The 7,219-nt window shown below is 38.2% G+C and overlaps 1 protein-coding gene and 1 long non-coding RNA gene across 5 annotated transcripts in view; both read left to right on the top strand.

Moving 5' to 3' along the window:
* The window catches only part of arnt2 (aryl-hydrocarbon receptor nuclear translocator 2), a 165,462-nt gene that overhangs the window by 7,881 nt on the left and 150,362 nt on the right, over window positions 1–7,219 (top strand). The gene's annotated exons all lie outside the window — the stretch shown is intronic.
* On the top strand, window positions 3,653–5,560 carry LOC103462322 (uncharacterized). Of its 3 annotated transcripts, XR_001776454.1 has the most exons (6): window positions 3,653–3,795; window positions 3,883–4,005; window positions 4,138–4,274; window positions 4,536–4,693; window positions 4,889–5,050; window positions 5,171–5,560. It is a non-coding gene; the product is annotated as an uncharacterized LOC103462322 (long non-coding RNA). The 3 variants fall into 3 exon arrangements; XR_001776455.1 differs by lacking the exon at window positions 3,653–3,795 and having other exon boundaries at window positions 3,816–4,005; window positions 4,519–4,693; XR_001776453.1 differs by lacking the exon at window positions 3,653–3,795 and having other exon boundaries at window positions 3,821–4,005.

Here is a 7,219-nt window from a genome sequence, read left to right as displayed (position 1 = left end):
GTGAAGTTCATGTTATGTTAGGACAGGAGACGAGATGTTTCCATCCCTGAAGTTATGATGCATAGAATCATATATCTAAGTCTAAACTATGTTACAGAATAAACGCAATAAAAACATGCTTTATCTGTGGCATAATGTCATATGATTAGTGATTAGGCAATGCATTAGCAAGTACTTTTACTTTTAATACTTAAGTATTTTTAAAAGCCAGTACTTTTTTATTTTTACTTAAGTAAAATGTTAATGTGGTACTTTGACTTTTACTTGAGTACATTTTTATATGTGTATTTGTACTTTTACTTAAGAACATTTTTTGAGTACTTTCTCCACCACTGCTCTGAACCCCTCCAGTAACTGAATAGATGATTAAAACAGATAAATGTGCCAAAACTTTCTACAGCTGAAAAGAAACAAAACTGAAGTTATTATCTTTGGACCTAAAGATATAAATCTAGAGTTGTACATCTATAACTAGTGATGGACTATAACCTGAACCTTCAGAGCCAGATAGACAGTCACAATGTTCTTCTATCACCTGAAGAACATCTCCAGAATTAGAGGACTTATGCGAGAGCTAGAGAAACTCATCCATGCGTTTATCTTTAGTTACATTGAGAAAGCTAAACAAATAACCCAAAATATATTTTAAGCTTTCGAACTGGCAGTGTAAGATGCTGGTACTGTTCTCGTTGTTGAACCGCCGCTACACTGTGTGTTTCTGGAGCAGAAACATACGGAGTGCTGTTTCTGCTCCACCTGCAGTGAATGGACCTTACCACAGGGGCCGCATTTCATTGGCTAATGCCCATTTTACGTCACAGCGCAGCTATCACGTGGGTTACCGGCTCACAAACTCTCTCTAATGTACATTGTGGACTACCAGACCGACAAAAAGTTTTTGCGTCAGGAGTCGAAAAAAAATGGTTCTCCGTCAGTGGGTATCTGTACAAGCGACGTCAGGTATCCTGATCGTGTTTGTGGAACTAAAATTCAGATTTCCAAAATCTGAAACGAAATGCCTTGCTTGGATTAACGCTTGTGCACGGCCGCATTTGCAGCTCAACCGTCGTAGGATCAATAAGAACAAAGTGTCTGCTGGCATAAGTATTATTGCTTTGCTTTCTTTGTGTTTAGTGAATGAAAAAAAAAWAGTCAATAATAAACACATCCATTATGAAAACCTTTTAGCCAAGTACAGCATAATGGCAGTACCGATACAACTTCTACACCTTGAAGCCTGTCTGTTACAGCCTTACGTTAGCTTAACAGATCAATATGCAAAGTGTACCGTATCTGACATACATTAAAGATTTCATTTTACCTGAAAAGGCTTTTTACTAAACTGTAATCGTGTTAGCCACGCTGGCTTTTATTAAGCTGTAATTGTGTTAGCCACGCTAGCACCGAGTACCGTGTATAAGTCCTAGGCCCATTCAAACCATCAAAACCATGAATGCCCGACTTACCCAGCCTTGCAAGAACAATAGCCATCAGTGATCTTGTCCACAGCTATATTTATGCTGAGGATCTGCTGTTTTCCTCATCGACTGATAGCATTTAGCTGCAACTCGCACAATGATAGAGGCATTGCGTGGCTAAAACATCTTGATGTCGTCCAAAAGAGATGACATGAACTTGTTGGTTCCCTTGTCCATTGTCGTGGCTGATATTTTGTGAAAATCCGGCAGAAATGCTAAACTAATCGACTCAGAAATACTCTGCAGAGTCAGTCGAAACGAAAAATCCCATAGAAGCTAAGCTCTGTGAGGAGGTTAATGTGAGACATGAAGTCACGTGGGACTTTCGAGGGGCGTTTCTGGGCGGAGCTTGGTAAGATCCATTCACACCAAACCTCTGCTTAAAGCTGCAGCACGTAACTTAAAAAAAGAAAAGATTTTAGATATGCATTAAAACTTTCGCTGTCCTAACACAAGACAGATAATCTCTGAAAAAATTATCGATCTCCTCTACCTCCTCCTGTGTTCTGCAGAATTATTCCGCTCGGTCAGAAACAGCCAATCAGAACCAGCATTAATCAGCTAGCCATGCTATCCGGAAGGATTGTTTATTTCGATGCAGCCTGTGTTTGACTTTGAGTGAATGTTTCCTTTTTTACTTGACATTATTTGATATAGGCAGATTTATTTGACTCATATATAATTTATGGTACTGAGAGCCTTACTRTTAAATATTATTTTACTGATTGCAGGTTTTTCAGTTGTCCTTTTGACTGAATAGCTCAGGGGTGTCAAACTCAATTTCACCGAGGGCCACTTCAGCATATTGGCCACCCTCAATGGGCCACATTGACAATACAAATCAGGAGTGCCCACACTCTTAGAAATGGCTGTAAATGTACAACGGAATTCCAGCAGTAACATACTGTTATTCCAAAATATGGTAGGATATTGTCAATTTGATGTGTTCTTTTGTTGTCACAATCAAGACTGACGACTGGCAGTAAACTACCGCAAAATAATTTTACAATACAGTTTTTTTCCTAGGCAAGACATTTTATTTGCATCTTAGTGAACCAGCATTTAAAGACAATATTAAATGGAAAGAAAAATAAATAGTAAATCTTTTAGGGAATGAATTGAAATCTACAGAGCACAATCAAAAATGTTAGATTACCAGTGTTGGTGTTGTATGTTAAAAATACAATGTTAATTAAACACTTGTTTAGTCAAATTCAAAGATAGGTTTGTCAGTTTCCCTAAAGAGATGGTGTTTGATAAAGAGTTGCTCCCACAATCGCAACGTATCTGTGACGTCACGTGTTTGCCCGGGAGACAGCAGTATGGCGTCTTGTCTGGAGCTTATCATAACAAGGTAAGTTCCCCAAAGCTATTAAAACATGTTTTTGCGTTTATACTGTTATGTGTTCTGTATCTCAATAAAGATCTATTTAAAAAAAACAAACAAAAAAAACAAGGTAAGTTCCATGTTAAGACCATCATGTTTTTGATTTTGATTATTTTTTATGAATGCATTGACTTCCTTTTTGCGCAAGAGTATCAACTTATGCTTAACGTAAGTTTATTTGTTTGGATATTGCAGTACCACTGTTCAGTACAAGGGTGCTCAAGTCCAGTCCTTGAGACCTGCCATCCTGCAACTTTCAGATGCTTCCCTGCACCAATTAACACACCTGAATCAAATGAAAGGCAGGTTAGCAGGTCTGTTCAGAGCTGATCCTGGTCTGTTGGAGTAAAGATGCATCGAAAAGTTGCAGCACAGTAGCTCTCAAGGACTGGACGTGAGCACCCTTGGTTTATTATTTTTGTTAGCAGCTAAAGCTAGCCAAGCAGGTGTCGGGTGGTTAAACGAACATTAAAACTGTCAGAAAGGCTGTTTGAGTTAACATTATTTAGCTGCGGAGTCGTTTTCTTGAAGTTTTAGACGGCATAATGGGGAGAGTGGCTGTGCTGGACTGGTGGTTTGATCTATGCGATCAAAGCTAAGCCAAAATGTTTTTGTCTCTATAAATAATGATAAACAATGACATATTGGCTGCCTCTTTTTTTCTTCATTAGTACGTCATGTTGGTGACTGAAGCCTGTTATGACTTCAACACATTTCTTCTGACAGGTTAGCAGAAGAAATGCTGTCCAGAATGTTTCTATAAGCTGACTAATTTCTATAATGCCTAATGTCTGAGTTGTGTTCATGGTCATGGTAATTATTTCTGACATTTTTATGCTTTATGTTGTAGGTGGTGAAAAATGCTCTCCAGGGTAAACCGGGTGGACAAAGTATTTTGAATGACTGTGATGGTGACACACACACACAAAGGTGGGTCTGGTTAGTTTTGCTCACTTCTCTTTAAAATGTTTATGTATTATCCTTATGTGTCTGCTATTTATCCTGTTGTTCCTCCAGGCTGGGAAAACCAGGCATTCTTCTGTTGGTTCATGTGCTTCGTCCTACATCCAAAGGCCACAAGAAGAATCCAAAACAGCTCATGTCAAACTGTGGACCATGTTTTCAGATATGTGCAGATATGTGAATATTCTAATGAACCTACTTCTTTGTAGAAGCACTTTATCATTAGCTTTTTTTGCTATCTGAATGTAGCTGTGCTGCTAAATATATTTAATAATTTTTATTCTTCTTCTTCTTATCATTATGTCAAAGATGCAAGCCAGTGTTGAAGCCTTCCTCATTGCCGTGGAACCAGGACAGCCTTTCCTTCTGCATGTTGGTGAAAACAAGAGCAGCACCAAAGACACTTGGTGAACTGATGGTGATCAGTGATCACAAGATCATCCAAGGTAGCTTTTGATTAACTTTCAAAGCACACTTCACCTTCCATGCAAAGTACCAGGAATTCCTTTACAATTTCTGTAAATTAATCCAGCCTACAGTTTTCAACATTGATGTGACTTGCATGACAATTGAGGAGTTTAAGATCCTTGCTTTTACTTTACCTGGCAGAGTGGACATTCTTTATTATGATGATCATTTAAATGCATACTGTATCAATAAGAGGATTTGTTTTATGTTCTTCCAATTAAGTACTTGGTTTATTACAGTCCCTGTGGCAAGCAGTTTTCTGCATGGTCAGCATTGAAGGCCATATTGTCTTTGAGAGGGTCGAGCCAACATTCCAGACAGGACAGTGTTGTCCATCTTCTTCATCTTCAACCTCCGATATCAACATGAGGCAGCCAAGACTTCGGTTCATTCAACGGTAAAACCATTCCTATAATTTTTTTAAAAATGACATGGTTTTAAAGTAAGTTATAATTAACATTTGACAAAGGTGGTGATGTTTTCTCTTTACGTCATTAAAAACAACTTTATTTATATATTGTACCAGCTGTATTCAGAATGCCACACTATTTATATTCTCAGGAATTTTCCCATTTTTGATTTTGTTTTTTAGTCGCTTCATTGGGATTAACTCAGAAAGGGGCACAAAAGCCAGTCATGGGAAGATGGTGTCCAAAAAGACAGGAAAGACCATTCAAAAGAAAAAGTGACAGTCAATGTTCAGGTTTCCACCCTCATCAAAAACCTGATGGACTTTGAGTGGCATCTCATTCAGGTTAGTTGTTGTCCTTTTCTTTTCTTTGAAATATTTCTGTTTCCATATTATTTAGGATCTAAATTGTATTGTCTTTTCTTTTTCCATGTTGGACTGTGCCTTCATCTGCATCTAATAAAGTAAGTGCCACTTGGACTCTTGAAAACATTTTAAAACCGTGTTAATACTAGAATTCCACATTATTTCAGCCATGGTGAATTTTAGATTGTGGAAGTCCTTTTTCATTGATTTGCTTAGTGATACCCAAAGCATGGATATTTTAAGAACTGTGTCTTTATTTTCATAAGCTCGTAGAAATTAATGAGTTAAACCCAGTTCATGTCGCTGTAAACTGAAAGTCTTCAATTTTTATTCCGGTGTTAGTGAAACTATATATTGACTTTGAAGGCCTATTTTTTACCAGTTCTCTGAGGAGTGGTTTTGTGTTATTTGTTTTGAATGTTTGAATATATTGGAAATATATGTGGTTTGAGGCATAGTGGTGCCTTTAAATAAAAATTCTATTCTGAAGGTTACTTATTGCATTCTCTTTTGTGTTATGTGAAGTTCTGATTATGCATTTTAGAACCTCACCAATTGTAGCACGTCTAAGAAGCCTACACTGGGTTAGGTATTACTCATAAAGTGAATGCAGTAGTAAAACAAAATTTACAGTAAAAATACTGGAACCTACAGATGCCAGTATTTGAAGGTATATGTATTTTCACCACTGTATTTTACAGTGGCCAACAGGTATAAACACCCAGCAAAGACGAGAGAAACACATGCAACAAAAAAGAGATGCAAACAAAAAATGCTGAAAGCAGAAGTGATCCAGACCACTAGGGGGAGTCAAACAAAGAACAGCTCTGTCCGAAGTCAGGTTTTGCATCCTTGGGTCATCGACGACCGGAAGAGAGAAGCTGTAGCTTTCAGCTAGCTGCTTAGCCTCTACCGTGGCGTTATGTTGCTTAGCAACCGTGACAACGTGAATCACATAGCGGCGAAGGGAAAAAAACGGACCCGAAGTATGTTTTTTTTTCTCCTGATTTCTCTATTACTCTTCGCCTTTTGTAATAAAGGCTGTTGTATATTTAAAAAATCTTAGTCTGATTCTAAAATGTTCAAACACGTATAGCACATTTACACAAGGAATGTAAGCAAAGTATACCTTTTCAAATACACTCCAAATCTCAGGTAAGACAATACAATTTAATCAAACTATTATGTTTTTAGGCTTAACTTTAATCAGTCAAACCGATTTGCTCAGGAATAAATGAAATATTTGAGTGAACCAAAATATTACAACTAGATGTTACCTGACTTAATATCTGTGTTTAACTGTCATTTGGGAAAACCCAAATGAGTCAGGTGTTCTCCCGTGGTATACTAAACCTGGACCAGCTGGCAGCAGGCGAGGGGAACTGGGTGTTAATACAGCGGGAGCAGACATCTCTGAAAACATCGGACCAATGTTGCAATTAGGTGATGCACTGATGAACCGAGCAGAAATGTGAGATTTATACATCTACATTCTCGCCTACAAACATTGTTTAAATCATTTTGTGTCACGGCTGCTAAGGAACATAAAGCCGAGGTGGAGGCTAGGCAGCTAGCTGAAGGTTACATCTTCTCTGCAATGCTCTCTGCCTTCGCAGGACCACTCTTCCGTAGACCGGGTCGTTTCTCAAGCCCATGAAAGAATAAGCTTGAAAAGATGGAGACCCTGAATTCGGACACAAAGCTCTAATGTTCTGGAACACTTATTTTTATATATTTCTTTGCATTTCTTTTTTGTTTGCGTCTTTTCTTTGTTGTATTTGTTTTTTTTTGTGTTTGCTGCGCATTTGCACCTGTCGACCGCCGTAATATTTTAACGTTTCTGTATTTTACTTCTGCTGGGGTCCATATGGTTATGTGTATTTGTTATAAGTTGCATTGTGATCACTGTTATGTGTAGAGTGTTATGGGGTTCCCCTGTCTGACTCTGCTGACTTCCACTCACATGTGATGGACCTGTCATGTGGGCGTTTACCGTTCTTTCTTTTGAAAGAACGGTAAACTATTGGCGGCTACAGACGCCAGTATTTTACCGTTCTTTCGAGAAAAAACGGTAAACTACTGGCAGCTACAGACGCCAGTATTTTACCGTTCTTTCAAATAAACGGTAAACTACTGGCAGCTACAGAC

The sequence above is a fragment of the Poecilia reticulata genome, linkage group LG3 (assembly GCF_000633615.1).
Source record: "Poecilia reticulata strain Guanapo linkage group LG3, Guppy_female_1.0+MT, whole genome shotgun sequence".
Classification (NCBI taxonomy): Eukaryota; Metazoa; Chordata; class Actinopteri; order Cyprinodontiformes; family Poeciliidae; genus Poecilia; species Poecilia reticulata.
This window is presented reverse-complemented; position numbering and strand designations above follow the sequence as displayed.